This window comes from Eurosta solidaginis, chromosome 3, assembly GCF_040869045.1.
Source record: "Eurosta solidaginis isolate ZX-2024a chromosome 3, ASM4086904v1, whole genome shotgun sequence".
NCBI classification, from domain to species: domain Eukaryota; kingdom Metazoa; phylum Arthropoda; class Insecta; order Diptera; family Tephritidae; genus Eurosta; species Eurosta solidaginis.
The window spans coordinates 77,115,634-77,139,300 of NC_090321.1; the positions used below are offsets into that span (position 1 = coordinate 77,115,634).

The window sequence follows — 23,667 nt, forward strand, 5'->3', positions numbered from 1 at the left end:
TCTCTTAAAGGGTGTGGAGAAAATTTTGGATCATCATGACCTCCCTATGATCTAAACAGACTCCCTCTGTGATGGACTAAATTTGTCTATCACTAAGGAAAATCCACGGTAAAAAGGATTTGGAGTCTAAAAATATAGCTCTCTGCGCTTTACTGACATCTCATTGGCTTTCGATAACACGACACATCAAGCTATCGAAAAATCTATGATTGGCACGGATATAAGCCGAATGACCATTCGCAGGGTGCTATCCATGCTAAAGAGAAGAAAAAATCAGTCTTAAGCTGGGAGGAACAACTAGTGGATACCCTCAAGGGTGTGTACACTCTTGTGCATCTTATTCCTAGACGACCTCCTTCAGTTACTGAAATTCAATGGATTTGACACTGGCAACAATGTACCATGCCGGTACCACAGGGATGCACGAGGAAACAATAGTTTATCGCTTGCAAAAAGACCTGTATATTATAAAAAGATGGTGTGATGCCAAAGTATTGATAATCAATCCTAACAAAACTGTTTTCGTGCCTTTCACCCGGAGACGAGCACTATCCATGCCAAAACCTTTCCTGGGTGTTATCAAAACCCGAATTTCAATGGCAGTTAAATACCTAGGTGGTACACTGGACAGAAACCTCATGTGGAATGCTCATCTAGATGCTACCTGAAACAAAGCAGTAAGAGCTTTCTTCGCTTGCACACGACTCTATGACGAAACATGCGGGCTATCTCCCAAAATTGGTGGCCCAAGGCCACGCAAAGAAGAGCAATGACAAATTTAAGCAAACTGCATCGACAAGTTTTGTATAGGCAGAACGGGTGCGATGAGAATGTCCGCTGCTAATGCATTTAGTGCTTTAGTGGTAATACCTTCATTCCCTATTCTAATGGAGAAAGAGGCAACACTTGCTGCACTAAGACTTCCAAATATCTCTGAATTAAAGAGCGGAAACATGGCAGGGCATATGAAAGTATTAAACAATTTATAATTTTGCAACTCCGTGATGCAGTGGTTACTACGCTCAAAATCTCACGTAACTCTTTGGGAAACAGGGAATCCATCTATAGACCCTGACTCAAAGGTCTATGGGCCGAACTTCAAGAAATCGATACCAATGGGATGCTGTAGAGAATGTCTACGATGAGGCTTATCCTCGAGGAGTATCATTATTATGTCAGACAGACAGCCAGAACTACGTGCCTTGCGGTCTTACACAATTACTTCTAAGCTAGTGGAGTCCTAAATGATCGAGCGCCAAAATAGAAGCGGGATTGGAAGTGGTAATGTTGAGTAGGAGTGAGAGTGGGAGTGGGATTGACAGTGGGGGATGATAAAAGGAATAAGGGATGGACTAGAGTAAGGAGGAAAATGGAGAATAAAATAGACGAGAACGATATAGAGAGAGTATGGGGGAAGCGAGACTAACTTTTCGAAAAAAAAAAAAAAAAAACAATTTTCGGGCAGAAAATCACCAGAAGAATGACGCGTGTGTAGTTGGGCCTACAGAATAAGCAGTGACGCATTTCAATGTCGTACCTGCCCATTAACACTTCCACCGTCCTCAATTTATCGGCAACAAGTTAGAAGGTAATGTCCTGGATAGAAATTCAAAGCCGTATAAAAGAGGTAGCTAGGTAGCGTCCTAGACCTTGACAAATGCCTAGCTGCATAAGTTCCGATTTATCGCTTCTTTTACTGCATTTATCTGCCATTTTCACTGGTAAAACTACTCTACTTACCACCAGTTGGCTGCACTGACGGTCTTGCCGCCACCAATCTGCCAACATGATTAACTTTGCCACTTACAAAACTCAACATCCTGCTCAGCAAGCACACCATGTTTGGTTAGTAGCCCCTGTTACATCTATGAAAACATTTCCTGTGTCTCCTCCTAGAGACATCAGGGGATACCTCTAAGAGAGATAAGACTTTTTAAACTGAAACTTATTTAAAAAACCCATTCGGAATTTGTCGGCAATCTCCACATGATAAAAGCCATATGTTCACTAACTCACTGAACCCAACCCATCCTTGAACCTGTAAAAGTAGTAAAATTTTCGCCTAAAGCCCTGTGCATTAAAATTTCTTAAAATAAAATAATTATTTCTGGCAAAAATCATATACAGTGAAATTCCTTATAACCGGACACTCACCGTCGCAGTGTTTTTGTCCGGCTATGGGAGATGTCCGCTTATAAGGGATGAAGTCACAAAATATATACCACACATATAAATTGTATTGTACATAGTTTATTTAAGAAATTTTTGGAAGTAAAGAATATTTGCATACTTTAGTATTACATATAAATACAAATCCATATATCGATTAAGTACATTGTACAAGTCTTTACATTTCAATACTAGTTTGATTGAAAAAATTGGGTAATGCTTGATTGCTTGAACAGTGATTGCTTTAATTTAAAATGTTCATTTTTAAAGTGACTCGATATTTTTAATGTGCTGAAAAGCTACATAGTAATTCTTTGCAAGTTGTTTCAAGCGCGTAACAAGTTTTAAAGCCTCATTATTCATCTTCTGAATCACTTATGTCCATAGTATCATCTTGTTGGTCAAATTGCATTTCTATATTGTTGTCCTCAGTAAAAACATTTTGATCCATTTGGAGAAAACCTTCCAAATCATTTGCCAAATCTAGTCCTTCCTGAAGCCTAGCATAGATTGCCAGTGGAATGTCATCTTCGGGATCAAAATCTGAAAGATCCTCATAAGTTTCAAAAAATCCTGCTTTACGGAAGCAATTTCTGACGGTTGTGGCTTCCACTTTATCCCAAGATGCTTTGATGAAATACACAGCTTCTAGTACATTAATCGATGTTGAGAGGTCTGAGGCTGAACTTTTGTTGTCAATTTTAGATAGCAAGTGTTTTAAAACGTAAGCTTCTATACAAAGTTTTAAAATTTTGGATTATACCCTGATCAAGGGGTTGGCTAACTGCCGTTGTTGGCGGCAAAAGAATAATTTTTATGTTGGTTAAGTTTAATTCCGGCGGCCACCGTGGTGTGATGGTAGCGTGCTCCGCCTGCCACACCGTATGCCCTGGGTTCGCACCCCGGGCAAAGCAATATCAAAATTTTAGAAATAAGGTTTTTCAATTAGAAGAACATTTTTCTAAGCGGGGTCGCCCCTCGGCAGTGTTTGGCAAGCGCTCCGGGTGTATTTCTGCCATGAAAAGCTCTCAGTGAAAACTCATCTGCCTTGCAGAAATTTTTTCTCTAAGGACTATTAAGCAAGTGTGCGAGTACACCTTGCTCATATGCCCGGGATAGTCGAAAATGTGCGAATAAAATCGAGAGCTATAGTCGGAATTATTATCGAAGCTCCGTCACGTCCCTGGTATGTGTACTCATACTCTTCTTCTATACATTCGATGCGCTCGCTTTTATTGATGTCAGCAAGTCAAAGACCTTGCGCGCGAGCCAGCAATAGAAAAACGCCTGCCATGATGTGAATATGAGGAAGCTAAATATGTTAGCTCCACCGTATGCTATGCCATGCCATGTAGCAGATGTATTTTGTGTTGATTATGCCACACATGTGCATAAACGTATTTATTTTTATGCTACCAAACAATTTTACAAACATAAACATACACAATTTTTTGTTGCAGAAAAGAAAGCCTCTACGGAAAAAAAATTTTATCAATAATTATGGCGCCGTCTATCTGATTTGCTTTCACATCAGCTATGGAAAAAGGTATCTAAGTTCTAAGTAGTACGTTTAGTAAGTCGTGGGTTGTCATCGCAACTTTGGTACTTGGGCGCACAAGACTTTGATAAAAACGTACCACTAATTGTAGGGTTCTTATTATTTTTATTCAACTTTGTATTTTAGTTACTTTGTAATTTTAAAATGTTTTATAAATTTTTTAATTTTCAATATTGATTTTTGAGTTATCAAAAATTTTCATTGTTGGAAGTTGGTAAAATACAGAAAGTTAAAAGATAAAAATAAAATATAATTCAAAATACGTTTTAAAAAAAAGAATTTTTAATTATAACCTACACTGATGTAATGTGATCCTTACTCAAAACTGCTGGTTCCTTGCGAAATAGACTCCGGATAAGAATATAAATCGGAATTGCAGATGCAATTAGTATAACTTCACATGCATCGGTTGATGTTGTTGTTGTACCAATTAACAGCAGGTCTTAGTACTCTGTTAGTTTTCTATCTAAATATGAATAGAGTATTGACGACGGAGTGAATTGTGGCATAGTTAAAGATTATCGACTTGACCTGCATTAATAACGCGTCTTTAGAATGGCTGCAGGGAGTTGCTCCAGACTTACAAATACAAGAAGGCGCAAGATTGAAGGTGATGAATAGAGCACTGATCCCCACGATACCAAAGGCCAAGGTTTGGATACCGTTGTAGTGAAGTCAGAGGATACACTAAAAATGCTGCAGCGTCAAAATCCGAACATACCAAAACGGGATTGGAAGGTCCTTCATGTATCTGGACCCATGGAGGAGGGACCAGCACCACGTCCTGCAAACTAATAAGGAACCGCAGGATGTGTTCCACTCACAGCTGGGGAGAAGAAAAATAATCCCAATACGTTTAAAGCAGGAGATGCAGAAAGGTACCCTGAGGACATGGAATTGGCGTCAAATGGGTAGAGCATGGCCGTAAGGGCGAAGATGTTGGTAGTGGACAGCTCAACGCTGCTGCGATACTTACAAATAACCATAAGACGCTACGAACTGAGGAATGTACCTCCAGACCCTGAAATCGGCGGCAAAAACCTATTTCGTGAGCGCAGTGGCGGAGCTCAACGGCGCTGCGGGTCTTACAGACAAACCTCCAGTTGACAGTTGTCAAACAAAACATAAAATCAAATACAACAACAACAACACAATAAAGTGGAGTCGAGCGAGCAGCTCTTGACTCTTGAGGAGGGTACGTTTGATGTGGCGCTGATACGGTAGGCAAAGCTATCATATGGAGGAAATGTTCTGGACTCAGCGCCCGCGGATACAGCGTTTATTACGCAAATACAGAAAGCAGGGTTAGAGCTGAAGTCATGGTAAGGAAACATCCATACTCGTGTATGCTATTTATATTCAGCACCGAAGACCTGCCGGTGGTCGTAGAGGGGAAAAAAGAACCGTCCCTGCTACATAGACCATAATGTGGAAGCAACACCAGGAGAGTTCAAAAGTCTGGTGGATCAAGCAGGCTGCAGGGGACGGCTTGTCATAGGCGCTGGTGCGAATGCCCATCAGAGTAGTGGCTACAGAGGTGGCTAACAGCGTCAGCGTTTCTACAAATGTTAAGCCAACGTCAGGTAATGTGCTTGATATCACATTGAGCTCTGAGTATGATATTTCAGTGTATGATAGGCCATCTATTTCAGACCACGCATATATCAGCTTCAACATCTCCCTAAGGAGGGACGAGAAGGGGAAACTTTGAGAAACCCTGGGGCAACGGACTGGTACAAATTTGAGAAATATATAGCAGGAAGACTGGGACAACTTAAAGAGGTTACCACCATACAGGAGTTGGAGGAATGCAACAACTTCTTAACAAAGGCGTTGACAACTGCTTACAACAGAGTTTGTCCTCTGAGAAGATTTAAGGGAAAAGCAAAGCGATCATAGTGGAGAAAGAAATTAAGTCCTCTTAAAGGAGATTTAAAGCTCGCGAGTAGCGCTGGTACGAATATAGAGATCTTTTGAACATCTATAAATGTAAATAAACAGGTCGGAGAGGGTTTGGTGGAAAATTGTGTGTGTGGACATAGAGTGCTCCAGCGTAACCGCGATATTGAGGAAAGTCCTATCTAAAGGAGACATAGTCCAGGGGCTGATCATCACCAGTATCAACTTGATTGAAGTACATCCGGTTTTAATAAATTGGTTTAGATCCATAGCTGCAGAATGAGTCACGTCGCAATGGGGTCTAAGCGAGCCCACAAAATCTATAAACAGAGGAAGACCACAGGGTGGGGTTTTATCCCCAATGCTGTGGAGACCTCTCTGAAATTAACTACATATTGGGTAAATTACCTTGAACTTGCCTTAATTTATCCATGAAACAAAAAAATTTGCCGCGACCATATTTTAGAAAATATCGAGTTGCACGCAACTTCATGTGTTGCTAAAAATAATTCCTACAGAGGAAACTACCGTAAATTTACCGTGAACTCTTCTCTTCGAAAGAGATCTTAGCCACAACAGAGCTGGAGGATTGGCGCAAGAGTCCGGATATGGCAGAACATAATATGCATCCATATTAACAAAAGACGTCGGGTCTGAGGCTGTCACATCCCTTCAATGCCTTTCAGGCGCAAAATTGTAAGAGCACGTACACATCCTACGTTATTAGACTTACAAAGTTGCTCATGTCCCTAAAGAGAGAAGACTTGAGGCTCATGTTGGGCATACTAACTGAATACTGCCTACTGGTGTCACATGCTTATAAATTAAGTCTAGTCAATAATGTAGGAAGTGCGGACTGCAGAAAGAAATGATTTAGCATGTTCTGTTCTCGTGTCCTGCGCTCGCAAGGTCAAGGTTCCAGCTGCTAGGCGCGGCAGAGTTGCCAGATCTCGAGACAGCTATAAAGGTAGACTCTTAAAGAACTTAAAGTGTTTGCAAAGAGAACGGAGTTATTTATAATAAAAGTCCTGGTTCATAATTGAGTGTTTACGTTTGGTCTTCAAACAAATTCTCGCAACACAATAGTCTATTGATCGGCCAGTTCAACCTAAACTAGGATACCCTTATTTTTTTTAACACTTTTGCGAGGGAGTTTTATTGTAGGATTTATTTTCGTCTTCATCTAAAATACTTTTAAAACGCGCTTGCGCTACGAGATATATCTTAATATATAAAAAACACGTGTCATAACATTTTCGGCCGCGATGGACTCCTAAACCACTGAACCGATTTTGAATTTCTGAGGGGGCCCGCGATTTAGAGGTACTATGACATTTTTTTAATTCAGGAGAGTCTTTAGTTGTGTAGAGGGTAATTTTCATACCCCTGGATGACTAGGGTCTCGAGATATAGGCCAAAACGTGGGTCAGTGAATGCCTAGACAGTATTTATACAATATGGATATCAAATGAAAGCTGTTGATGAGTGCTTTAGTACAGAGTAATATATTATCCAGAGACGGACTGGGACTTGGACTCGGAGTGGGACTGGGATCCGATTCAATGAAGACTGGTTCATTAATACTACGAAAATCGAAATACCGCAAGAATATCGTTGGATACTTTCGCTAGGCTACAAATTCTCACTACCGGTTTCAAACAAAAATTTCTCACCATTGCAAGTTATCGCGGAACTGGAACAAGGAGTACAAAAAATCGAAGATGACAGAACTAGGGACAGTGTAAGAAGCCACATCGCAATGAAGATAAATAATTACCAGAGTAGGCGCAACAATAACGCAAAAGATAAACTTTTGCTAAAAACTTTTGAGAACACAAAAGAGTTCATATCTAAATACAAAGATGAGATAGTTTTAACTCAGGCTGACAAAGGAAACAAGACAGTCTTGATGTACAAAAATATTTATGAGGAAAAAATGAAAAAATTGTTAGATGACCGTAATGTATACAAAAAGATACAGAAAGATCCCACACAACAGCTTATGAGAAAGAACAACCTAATTATAAATGAAATGTTTAAGCAAAACGAAATCGAGCTAAAACAGAAATTTCAATTATCTAGTGTTGCAGCCATTGCTCCTAGAATATACGGTCTTCCAAAAATACATAAGAAAAACATGCCCTTAAGGCCAATTGTATCGTCGACAAAAGTACCATGCTATAACTTATCTAAGCATGTTGGAGTTGTACTGAAGAATATAATATCTGAAGAATATAATATAAAGAATTAATTTCAATTAAAAGAAAATCTCAAAAATATCCATATAGAAGATGACGAAATTCTAATATCTTTTGATGTAGTTTCATTATTTACGAACATCCCAATACATTTAGCAATACAAACAATAATGAAAAAGTGGCCAGAGTTGGAAAAACACACAAAAATTTCAAAGAAACGTTTCCAGACTATACTCGAGTTTTGTCTAAGAGAAAATAATTATTTTATGTACAACTCGAATTTTTATCAGCAAATATACGGCATGCCCATGGGCAATCCCCTATCGCCAACCATAGCTGACATAGTTCTTGACAAAATACTTGACGACAGCATAGCTGAACTTAAAACCAATGACATATATATCAGATACATAAAAAAGTATGTAGATGATATATTCGCAATTATAAAGAAAAAGGACGCGGAAGACATCTTGAAAATATTGAACGCACAGCATACTAAAATAAAATTCACAATGGAAATAGAACAAGAAAATGAAATAGCCTTCCTAGACCTAAAAGTAATCCATAAAAATAGAAAATGTACAACGAAATGGTACACGAAAACCATTGCATCGGGGAGAATGATTAATTACCATTCGAACCATCCGTGGAAACAAAAGTTAAACACAGCGAAGAACCTAATTAGAAAATCAATATTACTCACTGACCACGAGTTTATGCCAGAAAACAAACAAAAGATTAAAAAAACTTTGTACAACAACAGCTATCCACACAAGCTTATTGACAAATTAATAGAAAATGTAACAAATAAAATTCGCGAAGATAAAAAGGAAACACAAAAATCCGATGAAATTCACCAAAAATACATCGGAGTAACATTTATCCCGGGTTTAACGGACAACCAAAATCTGCATAAAATAATGCAAATTAAAAATGTGAACTATGCACACAAGCCAAACTTCACTCTAAGAAATATTTTTACAAAAACAAAGGATCCGGTGGAAAAAGAGCAACAGAACAATGTAGTATATCAAATAAAATGTAATGGCAAAGTGGGTGAAAAATGTGATCAATACTATATAGGCACAACAAAACGACAACTGGGTATACGGCTAAATGAACACAGAACAGATGCGAAAAATAAGAAGATGACAACGGCTCTCGCACAGCACCTTACAAAGAGTAACCATACAGCGGATTTTGACCATGCACAAATATTAGACATAGAAAAAAGAGAAAAAACACGTCTAACTTTGGAGAGCTTAAGAATACAACAAAAAATACACCAGGTTATGAATTTCAAAGAGGACGCTAACAATATAAGCAACATCTATACCGCAGTTGTACAAAGAGCAAAGAAACAAGCGCAAATCAGTGCTAGTTGATAATATGTAAATATGTATGTGTGTTTTTAAACTGTGATATTACAATTAGTTAAACAATCAATATAAGTAACAATTGTCAAGATAAAATTTTCATGTTTATTGTTGGATAAAGTAGTTAATGTTTATATATTTGATATATTTTCAAATAAAAACAGTTTTCTGATGATGACGCAGTAAGCGTCGAAACGCGTCAAAGAATACAAAAACAACAAAGTACACTTATTAAAACGACCATAAAAGCTCTACCCAGCAAACCATATTGTTTCAAATTGGTCTAAATAAAAATAGTAAAAATTAAATTTGTTTGCGTTTTCTCAAAAAATAAAATAAATTTTGAGTTACATACATCACATGGACAATAATTAACAACAAATTAGTTATAAATAATGATAATAATTTTTCTGTAAATGCAAAACATGAATGTAAAAAACTTTGAATTCTGAACAATTTTAAAAAATCAATGGCTTTTGTATAGAAACCCTTAAATAGCTCAGCTTATGTGTAACAATTACAGCTGTCATGTATTTGAAAATTTTTAAATATCGCTGTCATATTTCGCTTTGCATATTTTAAGCTATATTTTACTCTGAAAAAATTAAAATATAAAGGAATTATATTTATGACTTCATTTTAAAATAAAAATAATTTTTTTTATTTTTGATGACATACTTTTAATGAGTATGAGTTAGAGGTTTACGCTGATCACTTTTTTGGCGGCGGCGTAGTATCCACAGGGTATACCGACGGCTAAGTTTGCGATTTTGAGTTGAAAGATGTTAATGGTTATATGCTCAGACCAAACTGTTTTTTCCCGGCCTTATACTTTAAGAGTCGTTTTGTGTCTCAATTTCCACCACTCACGTGCTGTCAGTGGAAAATGGCGTACGTCGTGACGGATTGTATCTGGTGAGCTCTCAATAGATCAGAAATCCTGCGCGCAAGTCATTTGAAGATTCGTGGAATTAGAGTTTTGCATTTACCTACGCTGTAAAGAAAGCTAGGCATATTTTTGTTATAACTTTTTAACAAAAGGTGGACAAACGAAAATTTTCCCTGGACAATCGTGGACAAACGATGGACAAACGAATGTCTTTTGGTTTTTGTTACCGCCGTTCCTAGCGGGTACTTTGCATTTATCGTTACCACCGTTCCTACTGGGTGCTTGCATATATTCTGTACGGTATAATTCAATGCATACCTATTTATTTATGTACTGATCCTTCTCTAAACATATTTGAGAGACTTGCGGTAAATTGGGTGGTGTGATGATAAAAAATAATAACATCAATGCAAAGCTATAAAGCGGTTGGGTCGCCAACACAAAGTCAGTAGCAAACAAATGTTTTTAAAGTTGTGTATAACATCATCTTTGTGCATAAGTTGTACGGAATAACGTCACTACTAAGAAAAAGTTGTTTTTTACTCATAACGGAAAATTCGTAATTTAACAAAGTCTTTAAAAACATTTTCTACCGCGGTTCGCGATAAAATCTAAATATTAAAATCATTCAAAATGATAAATAACGGTGAATCAAGTGAGGAATTTTATTGCTCCGCATGCAACGGAAAATATTGTAGTCACATGGTACAATGTGACCAATGCGACAGGTGGTACCACTTCGATTGTGTCGGCGTCAACAGCGGAATAGAAGACGTAAAATGGAACTGCAATAAATGCAACCCTTTAGCTTCTACCGCAAAAACGAGTGCTGTAGCTCCCCCGAACAACCAGCAATCCGTGATGGTATCAGCCCCTCATCCCAGTTGCCCACAATCAATTTCTTCACCTACACTTGACATACGTTCACACTTCCCCACGCCACTAATCTCATGGAGCACTGGCGGTAGTCACTCAGGGGCAGCTACAAATACCGTAAATGCTGCTGAACAAATGGTTACAACATCGCTGCAACTCTGGACAACATCATCTGCATCACAGCAGCCAGCATCACTATGCTTCCCGATATCGTCGAATGCTCATCTAACGAACATCGTGGCAGTAACAACTTCAGTGCCACCATACTCTCGTTTATGCACCGAAACAGGTAATCACCACGCGGAAAGCGAAAAAGAGTTAGAGCTACGCCTAGCTATGCTTGAGGAAGAAAGGCTTATTAATCAAAGCTATCTTGAAAAGAAATATGACTTACTATCACATTCACATGGTGTCCCAACGAAGAGTACTTATGCTCACAACCTAAAGACTTCACTTACACCTTCTCAGATAGCAGCACGACAAGCCATTCCAAAGGAGCTCCCTCATTTTCATGGTAGCCCGGAGGAATGGCCTTTGTTCATTAGTAGCTTTGAAACCAGTACGGAAGTCGCAGGCTATTCCAACGCTGAGAACTTAATCTGTTTGCAGGCCTGTTTAAAAGGTAAGGCACGGGAAATGGTCCGGTGCAAACTACTATTGCCAACAATGGTTCCGGAAATTATCGCCACTCTGCGCATGTGTTTTGGCAGGCCAGAGCTAATTATCGAAAATCTGATCGAAAAGGTAAAAAAGATGTCACCTGTAAAAGATAGACTAGATGCCCTCATAGATTTTGCACTCTGTGTACGGAATGTAATTTCCACTATGGAATCCTGCCGCATGGGCGATTACATGAACAACCCTATGTTAGTAAAGGAATTGGTAGACAAATTGCCGAGCAATCATAAACTTTCCTGGGCCATGCATCCAAAATTACCAAACGTGCCGATAGTAAAGGTTTTTAGTGATTGGCTATACGCACTTGCTGAGGCAGCGAGTCAAGTAGTGGGATACAAAAACACGAAAAAGAGCACATTTGCAAACATCAACTGCCAAACGAGGTACAAGCTGCTGCCACTGTAAGGCTGTTGGACACCGAATAACACAGTGTGAAGAGTTTAAAAAGCTGAGCGTAAATAGCAGACGGGATGTTGTTCGTGCATCAAAGCTATGTCACCAATGCCTTAATGCCCACCGACGCAGATGCTTCGTAACCAAGACATGTGATATTAACGGTTGCAACGCCAAACACCATCCACTCTTGCACGGAAGCACAACTTCGAACGCCCAAAATGGTGAAGTACACCCCGGCCTGGCTGCAAGTGGCAGCGTTAACTCTCATAATGATGCTAGAAAAAAGCTCTCTACCTACTTTCGCATCTTACCGGTTCGTATATATGGTAACAATAGTTGTATTGATACGTTTGCCTTTTTAGATGAAGGTTCATCGGTGACCCTAATCGAGGAAGAAGTGTTCAAACAGCTTAACTTGAAAGGTGTCCCTGACCCGTTATGTCTTCGCTGGACAGATCACAGAACTCGAAATGAAAACTCATCCGTAAGGTCTTCTATCAAGATAAGTGGCACACAGCATGAGAAAGCGTTCACTATTACCGGGGTCCGCACAGTGAACCATCTTGGACTGCCCATGCAATCCATTGATATGGCAAAAATAAGCAAGGACTACCCATACTTGGCTGGTCTCCCTATACAATCCTACATTAATGCAAAGCCAACAATACTCATAGGCCCCGATAATTGGCAAGTAGCCGTACCACTAAAAATTCGAGAAGGTGGGTCACGCCAGCCAATAGCAACGAAAACAAGATTGGGATGGGCTTTACAAGGGCAGTGTGGCGGCTCTACGTTGGACGCATGCTTAAATATACATACATGTGCATGCGAAAGCGAATATGAACAGCTGCATGACCTAGTTAAAGATCACTTCAAATTAGATGACGTCAAACCAACGACGCTGCTGTCACATGATGACCAAAAGGCACTAGATATTCTCGAATCCACGTGTAAAAATGTTTACGACAGATATGAAGTTGGATTACTATGGCGGTACAAAGAAGTCAGTCTGCCTGATAGCTACAAAATGGCTCACAAGCGTCTTATATGCCTTAATAAAAAGTTCCAAAAGGATTCATCACTTAAGCTAGCTATGCAGATGCAGGTCGACAATCTCCTAGCTAAGGGTTACGCGAAAAAGTTGAGCACAACAGAAATTGAAAATCACAAGGGACGTGTCTGGTATCTGCCCATATTCGTAACGCACAATCCGAATAAGCCACATAAAGTACGTTTAGTTTGGGACGCCGGAGCTAGGAGCAAAGGGGTGGCGCTTAACGATGTTTTATTAGCCGGACCCGACCATACTTTACATGCCAACCTAATAAAACCGCACTGCGTTTTTTTAGCGCACGCAAACAACCGGCGTTTTTTGCCCGAACCCAAATAAGCATGCGTTGCGACAATGTAAAGCATGTGTGCAAACGTCAAATCTAAATGTCACGCAGAACAAAAATTGGAAATCGAGTTAGGTTCTCACGCAGCAAATTCAATTTGTGTTGCTCTCATACAAGTTGTATGTGCATGAGACATTTTTGACAGAAAATGACTTGCGAGCGTTTATATCAGGTATATTAGTGGACATCTATTGGAATTTCGTGTGGGGAAGGTTGCCATCTGCGGTGATATTGCTGAAATGTTCCACAAAATTAACGTGGTCGCCAACGACATGCACGTCCAAAGATTTCTCTGGCTCGACAAAGACGATCACATTAATACCCCTAGCATTTACGTCATGCGCGCTCTCTCTCTTTTGGCATCAGCTGCGCTCCGTGCTTCGCGCACTATGTACGCGACAAAAATGCGACTACCTTTGAGCAACAATTTCCGGAAGCTGTCGAAGCTATTAAGAAGTATCATTATGTCGACGATTTCATTTACAGCGGAGATAGCGAAGATACCGTGATAGAAATAGCATCAACAGTCAAGGATGTACATGCTTCCGCTGGGTTCCATATGCGCAATTGGGCATCCAACTCTGCAAATGTCTTAAAATCCGTAGAGGGTAACACCGTAAAAACCCAAGTGCCATTAGAGTTGAGCTCCGACTAAAAGATTCTTGGAATATTCTGTGATCCCAATAAGGATGTGTTCAAATACACATTCAGGTTCACGAGACTAAAGCGAAACGTTGTAGTTGGTGATACCACACCGACGAAGCGCGAAATCCTCCAAGTCTTAATGTCGATATTCGACCCACTTGGTTTTTTATCTCAATACACAATGACGTTGAAGATTTTACTCCAAGAGATATGGCGATCAGGTATAGGCTGGGATGATGAGATCGACGCTGCAATGAAGTCAAAATGGTGCAATTGGAAGACCGCCCTAGTAGCCATGGCCGCAATAGAAATACCCAGGTGCTACTCCCTTTATCTTTACATTGCTGAAGATGTTCAACTGCATACCTTTGTGGATGCTGGCGAGTTAGGATATGCAGCAGTATGTTATTTACGCGTCAAAAGCGGAGCCCATATAAGCATCTCTGTCGTAGCTGCGAAATCGAGAGTAGCACCTCTGAACCCAGTTTCGATTCCTCGGCTGGAGCTTCAAGCTGCAGTACTGGGCGCAAGGCTGGCATCAAAGATATGCGCCGTACCACGACTACAAATAAAAAGGAAATTATTCTGGACCGATTCTACCACCGTTCTGAAATGGCTTTGTATGGACCATCGACAATTTCGCCAAGTTGTAATGTTCAGAGTTGCTGATATCTTAGATAGGACGAGTTTAAACCAGTGGAAATGGGTACCTTCACTATCAAATCCTGCTGACCCTGCAACTAAGGTTGACTCCAAAGCTGAGGCTGACCTGGTTTAAGGGGCCTCCCTTCTTGTACGACGACGAGAACGAATGGCCATACTGCCGCGACTTGGGACCATTAAATAACAGTGAATTAAAAAATCATCTGCTACATATCCGGAAATCAGACGAGAGAAAACTTTCTATGAACGTCGAATATTTTTCAAGCTGGAGAAGGTTATATCGTGCGTTAGCTACATTTATTCTTTACGTAGAAAAGGTCAAAGCAAAGGCTCATTCGCAAAAACCACCGCATAAGGTTACCTTCGAGATGCTTGAAGTTGCAAAAAGGACATTGATAACTCAAGCGCAACTCAACGAGTTTGGAAACGATTTACTTAGCCTAAATAGCGGTAAGAGTATCGAAGGACACAGTAAAGTAAAAGGTCTAAATGTATTCACAGACGAACACGGAGTTATACGCGTCAGAGGCAGGAATGAATTCTTAACAGCTCGTAATGCTGTTGTTTTGCCTGGCAAACACCATATCGCCTATTTGATAGTTAAAGACATCCACGAAAGGTATCACCACCTATCGCACGAAACTGCAATAAACGAAGTACGAGAAAGATACCATATACCACGACTACGGGTTTTGTACCGAACGGTGCGTCGAAACTGCCAAGTAAGAACATACTCGCCAAACCTCGGCCTCCACAGATGGCTCCCTTGCCCGCCGCGCGACTCGCCAGTTTTGAACGACCATTTAGTTACGTTGGTATCGACTACTTCGGTCCTATCCACGTTAAGGTAGGCCGACACCGAGAGAATCGTTGGGGAGTGATCTTTACATGCCTCACTGTTCGTGCTATTCACATAGAGATAGCTTACAGCCTCGATACCAGTTCTTGCATCTTATGCATACGAAATTTCATCGCACGGCGCGGAATACCAAGAGAAATCTACACCGACAACGGCACAAATTTCAAAGCAACTGAAAAAATTCTACGCAACGAAAGGAGTAACATAGATTACACAGCTATGCAAACTAAGTTCGACGATATTAAATGGAGGTTCAACCCACCGGCAGCTCCTCATATGGGCGGAGCGTGGGAACGCCTGATAAGTTCAATTAAACCCGTATTGAATGTAATAAATCGCAACCACAAATTTAACGACGAAACTCTTCACTCTCCTTGAGGGCGAATTTATAATCAACTCTAGGCCACTTATATTTGTATCCATAGAGGCAAACGACGGCACAGCTATCACGCCGAACCACATATTAATCGGATCATCTTCAGGTTACAAGCCAATAGGCAACAGTGGGGACTTACGTCAGCGCTATCGTCAAACGCAACTGTATGCTGATAGGTTTTGACAGAGATGGGTCAAAGAGTATAGGCCGATTTTGACACGAAGATCTAAATGGTTCGAAAAGCAGGCTCCATTAAAAGTGGGCGACGTAGTTGTTATCGTCGGCGAGTCTATGACAAGAAACTCCTGGCCAAAGGGAGTTATAGTCGATGTTACCACAGCAAAAGATGGTTAAGTAAGATGGGCGACTGTAAGAACTTCACGCGGCATCCTGGAGTGACCTGCCACAAAACTAGCTCTACTAGACGTCGGAAATGTGGAGAAGTAAGCTCGAGGGTTCGCTTACGAGGGGGGAATGTTACCGCCGTTCCTAGCGGGTACTTTGCATTTATCGTTACCACCGTTCCTACTGGGTGCTTGCATATATTCTGTACGGTATAATTCAATGCATACCTATTTATTTATGTACTGATCCTTCTCTAAACATATTTGAGAGACTTGCGGTAAATTGGGCGGTGTGATGATAAAAAATAATAACATCAATTCAAAGCTATAAAGCGGTTGGGTCGCCAACACAAAGTCAGTAGCAAACAAATGTTTTTAAAGTTGTGTATAACATCATCTTTGTGCATAAGTTGTACGGAATAAAGTCACTACTAAGAAAAAGTTGTACTCATAACGGAAAATTCGTAATTTAACGCTTTTTTTAATTACTCGTAAATGGAGGTGCCAACTTCACACACGATTTTTGTTTTTTTGAAATAACTTTTTAACAAAAGGTGGACAAACGAAAATTTCTCCTGGACAAACGAATGGCATTTAGTTTTTTTAAATACTCGTAAATGGAGGTGCCAACTTCACACACGATTTTTTTTTTTTTTTGAAATAACTTTTTAACAAAAGGTGGACAAACGAAAATTTTTCCTGGACAAACGAATGGCATTTAGTTTTTTTAAATACTCGCAAATGGAGGTGCCAACTTCACACACGATTTTTTTTTTTTTTTTTTGAAATAACTTTTTAACAAAAGGTGGACAAACGAAAATTTTTCCTGGACAAACGTGGACAAACGAATGGCATTTGGTTTTTTCTAAATACTCGCAAATGGAGGTGCCAACTTCACACACGATTTTTTTGTTTTGAAATAACTTTTTAACAAAAGGTGGACAAACGAAAATTTTTCCTGGACAAACGTGGACAAACGATGGGCAAATGACGGACATACGATTTAGCACAAGAAAGCGAAACAAAAATTTTTTTGGGGTTTTTCGAAAAAAAATGTTTTTGTTATAACTTTTTAACAAAAGGTGGACAAACGACAATTTTTTCCTGGAAAAACGTGGACAAACGATGGACAAACGAATGGCATTTGGTTTTTTTAATTACTCGTAAATGGAGGTGCCAACTTCACACACGAGGACAAACGAATGGCATTTGGTTTTTTTAAATACTCGCAAATGGAGGTGCCAACTTCACACACGATTTTTTTTGTTTTGAAATAACTTTTTAACAAAAGGTGGACAAACGAAAATTTTTCCTGGACAAACGTGGACAAGCGATGGACAAACGACGGACAAACGACGGACATACGATTTAGCACAAGAAAGCGAAACAAAAATTTTTTTGGGTTTTTTCGAAAAAAAAAAATTTTTTTTTTGTTATAACTTTATAACAAGAGGTGGACAAACGAAAAAATTTCCTGGACAAACGTGGACAAACTAATGGCATTTGGTTTTTTTAAATACTCGCAAATGGAGGTGCCAGCTTCACAAACGATTTTTTTGTTTTGAAATAACTTTTTAACAAAAGGTGGACAAACGAAAATTTTTCCTGGTCAAACGTGGACAAACGATGGGCAAACGACGGACATACGATTTAGCACAAGAAAGCGAAACAAAGATTTTTTTGGGTTTTTTCGAAAAAAAAAATTTTTTTGTTATAACTTTATAACAAGAGGTGGACAAACGAAAAAATTTCCTGGACAAACGTTGACAAACGATGGACAAACGAATGGCATTTGGCTTTTTTAAATACTCGTAAATGAAGGTGCCAACTTCACACACGATTTTTATTTTTTTGAAATAGCTTTTTAACAAAAGGTGGACAAACGAAAATTTTTCCTGGACAAACGAATGGCATTTAGTTTTTTTAAATACTCGTAAATGGAGGTGCCAACTTCAGACGATTTTTTTTTTTTAAATAACTTTTTAACAAAAGGTGGACAAACGAAAATTTTTCCTGGACAAACGAATGTCATTTAGTTTTTTTAAATACTCGTAACTGGAGGTGCCAACTTCACACACGATTTTTTTTTTTTTTTGAAATAACTTTTTAACAAAAGGTGGAAAAACGAAAATTTTTCCTGGACAAACGAATGGCATTTAGTTTTTTTAAATACTCGCAAATGGAGGTGCCAACTTCACACACGATTTTTTTGTTTTGAAATAACTTTTTAACAAAAGGTGGACAAACGAAAATTTTTCCTGGACAAACGTGGACAAACGATGGACAAACGAATGGCATTTAGTTTTTTAAATACTCGCAACTGGAGGTGCCAACTTCACACACGATTTTTTTGTTTTGAAATAACTTTTTAACAAAAGGTGGACAAACGAAAATTTTTCCTGGACAAACGTGGACAAACGATGGGCAAACGACGGACATACGATTTAGCACAAGAAAGCGAAACAAAGATTTTTTTGGGTTTTTTCGAAAAAAAAAATTTTTTGTTATAACTTTATAACAAAAGGTGGACAAACGAAAATTTTTCCTGGACAAACGTGGACAAACGAATGGCATTTGGTTTTTTCTAAATACTCGCAAATGGAGGTACCAACTTCACACACAATTTTTTTTTTTTTGAAATTACTTTTTTACAAAAGGTGGACAAACGAAACTTTTTCCTGGACAAACGTGGGCAAACGAATGGCATTTGGTTTTTTTAAATACTCGCAAATGGAGGTGCCAACTTCACACACGATTTTTTTGTTTTGAAATAACTTTTTAACAAACGGTGGACAAACGAAAATTTTTCCTGGACAAACGTGGACAAACGATGGACAAACGAATGGCATTTAGTTTTTTTAAATACTCGCAAATGGAGAGGTGCCAACTTCACACACGAGTTTTTTGTTTTTTTTTTTTTAAATAACTTTTTAACAAAAGGTGGACAAACGAAAATGTTTCCTGGACAAACGAATGGAATTTAGTTTTTTTAAATACTCGTAAATGGAGGTGCCAACTTCACACACGATTTTTTTTTTTGAAATAACTTTTTAACAAAAGGTGGACAAACGAAAATTTTTCCTGGACAAACGAATGGCATTTAGTTTTTTTAAATACTCGCAAATGGAGAGGTGCCAACTTCACACACGATTTTTTTTTTTTTTTTGAAATAACTTTTTAACAAAAGGTGGACAAACGAAAATTTTTCTTGAACAAACGAATGGCATTTAGTTTTTTTAAATAGTCGCAAATGGAGAGGTGCCAACTTCATACACGATTTTTTTTGTTTTGAAATAACTTTTTAACAAAAGGTGGACAAACGAAAATTTTTCCTGTACAAACGAATGGCATTTAGTTTTTTTAAATACTCGCAAATGGAGAGGTGCCAACTTCACACACGATTTTTTTTTTTTTTTTTGAAATAACTTTTTAACAAAAGGTGGACAAACGAAAATTTTTCCTGGACAAACGAATGGCATTTAGTTTTTTTAAATACTCGTAAATGGAGGTGCCAACTTCACACACGATTTTTTTTTTTTGAAATATCTTTTTAACAAAAGGTGGACAAACGAAAATTTTTCCTGGACAAACGAATGGCATTTAGTTTTTTTAAATACTCGCAAATGGAGAGGTGCCAACTTCACACACGATTTTTTTTTTTTTGAAATAACTTTTTAACAAAAGGTGGACAAACGAAAATTTTTCCTGGACAAACGAATGGCATTTAGTTTTTTTAAATACTCGCAAATGGAGAGGTGCCAACTTCACACACGATTTTTTTTTTTTTTTTGAAATAACTTTTTAACAAAAGGTGGACAAACGAAAATTTTTCCTGGACAAACGAATGGCATTTAGTTTTTTTTAAATACTCGTAAATGGAGGTGCCAACTTCACACACGATTTTTTTTTTTTTGAAATAACTTTTTAACAAAAGGTGGACAAACGAAAATTTTTCCTGGACAAACGAATGGCATTTAGTTTTTTTAAATACTCGCAAATGGAGAGGTGCCAACTTCACACACGATTTTTTTTTTTTTTTTGAAATAACTTTTTAACAAAAGGTGGACAAACGAAAATTTTTCTTGGACAAACGAATGGCATTTAGTTTTTTTAAATAGTCGCAAATGGAGAGGTGCCAACTTCATACACGATTTTTTTTGTTTTGAAATAACTTTTTAACAAAAGGTGGACAAACGAAAATTTTTCCTGGACAAACGAATGGCATTTAGTTTTTTTAAATACTCGCAAATGGAGAGGTGCCAACTTCACACACGATTTTTTTTTTTTTTTTTGAAATAACTTTTTAACAAAAGGTGGACAAACGAAAATTTTTCCTGGACAAACGAATGGCATTTAGTTTTTTTAAATACTCGTAAATGGAGGTGCCAACTTCACACACGATTTTTTTTTTTTGAAATAACTTTTTAACAAAAGGTGGACAAACGACAATTTTTTCCTGGAAAAACGCGGACAAACGATGGACAAACGAATGGCATTTGGTTTTTTTAATTACTCGTAAATGGAGGTGCCAACTTCACACACGAGGACAAACGAATGGCATTTGGTTTTTTTAAATACTCGCAAATGGAGGTGCCAACTTCACACACGATTTTTTTTGTTTTGAAATAACTTTTTAACAAAAGGTGGACAAACGAAAATTTTTCCTGGACAAACGTGGACAAGCGATGGACAAACGACGGACATACGATTTAGCACAAGAAAGCGAAACAAAAATTTTTTTGGGTTTTTTCGAAAAAAAGAAATTTTTTTTTGTTATAACTTTATAACAAGAGGTGGACAAACGAAAAAATTTCCTGGACAAACGTGGACAAACGATGGACAAACGAATGTCATTTGGTTTTTTTAAATACTCGCAAATGGAGGTGCCAACTTCACAAACGATTTTTTTGTTTTGAAATAACTTTTTAACAAAAGGTGGACAAACGAAAATTTTTCCTGGTCAAACGTGGACAAACGATGGGCAAACGACGGACATACGATTTAGCACAAGAAAGCGAAACAAAGATTTTTTTGGGTTTTTTCGAAAAAAAAAAATTTTTTGTTATAACTTTATAACAAGAGGTGGACAAACGAAAAAATTTCCTGGACAAACGTGGACAAACTATGGACAAACGAATGGCATTTGGTTTTTTTAATTACTCGTAAATGAAGGTGCCAACTTCACACACGATTTTTATTTTTTTGAAATAGCTTTTTAACAAAAGGTGGACAAACGAAAATTTTTCCTGGACAAACGAATGGCATTTAGTTTTTTTAAATACTCGTAAATGGAGGTGCCAACTTCACACACGATTTTTTTTTTTTTTTGAAATAACTTTTTAACAAAAGGTGGACAAACGAAAATTTTTCCTGGACAAACGAATGGCATTTAGTTTTTTTAAATACTCGTAAATGGAGGTGCCAACTTCACACACGATTTTTTTTTTTTTGAAATAACTTTTTAACAAAAGGTGGAAAAACGAAAATTTTTCCTGGACAAACGAATGGCATTTAGTTTTTTTAAATACTCGCAAATGGAGGTGCCAACTTCACACACGATTTTTTTGTTTTGAAATAACTTTTTAACAAAAGGTGGACAAACGAAAATTTTTCCTGGACAAACGAATGGCATTTAGTTTTTTTAAATACTCGCAAATGGAGAGGTGCCAACTTCACACACGATTTTGTTGTTTTGAAATAACTTTAACAAAAGGTGGACAAACGAAAATTTTTCCTGGACAAACGTGGACAAACGATGGGCAAACGACGGACATACGATTTAGCACAAGAAAGCGAAACAAAGATTTTTTTGGGTTTTTTCGAAAAAAAAAAAATTTTTTGTTATAACTTTATAACAAAAGGTGGACAAACGAAAATTTTTCCTGGACAAACGTGGACAAACGAATGGCATTTGGATTTTTCTAAATACTCGCAAATGGAGGTGCCAACTTCACACACAATTTTTTTTTTTGAAATTACTTTTTTACAAAAGGTGGACAAACGAAACTTTTTCCTGGACAAACGTGGACAAACGATGGACAAACGAATGGCATTTGGTTTTTTTAAATACTCGCAAATGGAGGTGCCAACTTCACACACGATTTTTTTGTTTTGAAATAACTTTAACAAAAGGTGGACAAACGAAAATTTTTCCTGGACAAACGTGGACAAACGATGGACAAACGAATGGCATTTAGTTTTTTTAAATACTCGCAAATGGAGAGGTGCCAACTTCACACACGAGTTTTTTGTTTTTTTTTTTTTAAATAACTTTTTAACAAAAGGTGGACAAACGAAAATGTTTCCTGGACAAACGAATGGAATTTAGTTTTTTTAAATACTCGTAAATGGAGGTGCCATCTTCACATACGATTTTTTTTTTTGAAATAGCTTTTTAACAAAAGGTGGACAAACGAAAATTTTTCCTGGACAAACGAATGGCATTTAGTTTTTTTAAATACTCGCAAATGGAGAGGTGCTAACTTCACACACGATTTTTTTTTTTTTTTTGAAATAACTTTTTAACAAAAGGTGGACAAGCGAAAATTTTTCTTGGACAAACGAATGGCATTTAGTTTTTTTAAATAGTCGCAAATGGAGAGGTGCCAACTTCATACACGATTTTTTTTGTTTTGAAATAACTTTTTAACAAAAGGTGGACAAACGAAAATTTTTCCTGGACAAACGAATGGCATTTAGTTTTTTTAAATACTCGCAAATGGAGAGGTGCCAACTTCACACACGATTTTTTTTTTTTTTTTGAAATAACTTTTTAACAAAAGGTGGACAAACGAAAATTGTTCCTGGACAAACGAATGGCATTTAGTTTTTTTAAATACTCGTAAATGGAGGTGCCAACTTCACACACGATTTTTTTTTTTTGAAATAACTTTTTAATAAAAGGTGGACAAACGAAAATTTTTCCTGGACAAACGAATGGCATTTAGTTTTTTTAAATACTCGCAAATGGAGAGGTGCCAACTTCACACACGATTTTTTTTTTTTTTTTTTTGAAATAACTTTTTAACAAAAGGTGGACAAACGAAAATTTTTCCTGGACAAACGAATGGCATTTAGTTTTTTTAAATACTCGCAAATGGAGAGGTGCCAACTTCACACACGATTTTTTTTTTTTTTTTTGAAATAACTTTTTAACAAAAGGTGGACAAACGAAAATTTTTCCTGGACAAACGAATGGCATTTAGTTTTTTTAAATACTCGTAAATGGAGGTGCCAACTTCACACACGATTTTTTTTTTTTTTTTGAAATAACTTTTTAACAAAAGGTGGACAAACGAAAATTTTTCCTGGACAAACGAATGGCATTTAGTTTTTTTAAATACT

At 37.8% G+C, this 23,667-nt stretch overlaps 1 protein-coding gene across 7 annotated transcripts in view; it reads left to right on the plus strand.

Annotated features, from left to right (window-relative positions):
• Magi (membrane associated guanylate kinase, WW and PDZ domain containing protein magi) overlaps positions 1-23,667 on the plus strand; it is a 244,304-nt gene that overhangs the window by 179,633 nt on the left and 41,004 nt on the right. The window lies entirely within an intron of this gene.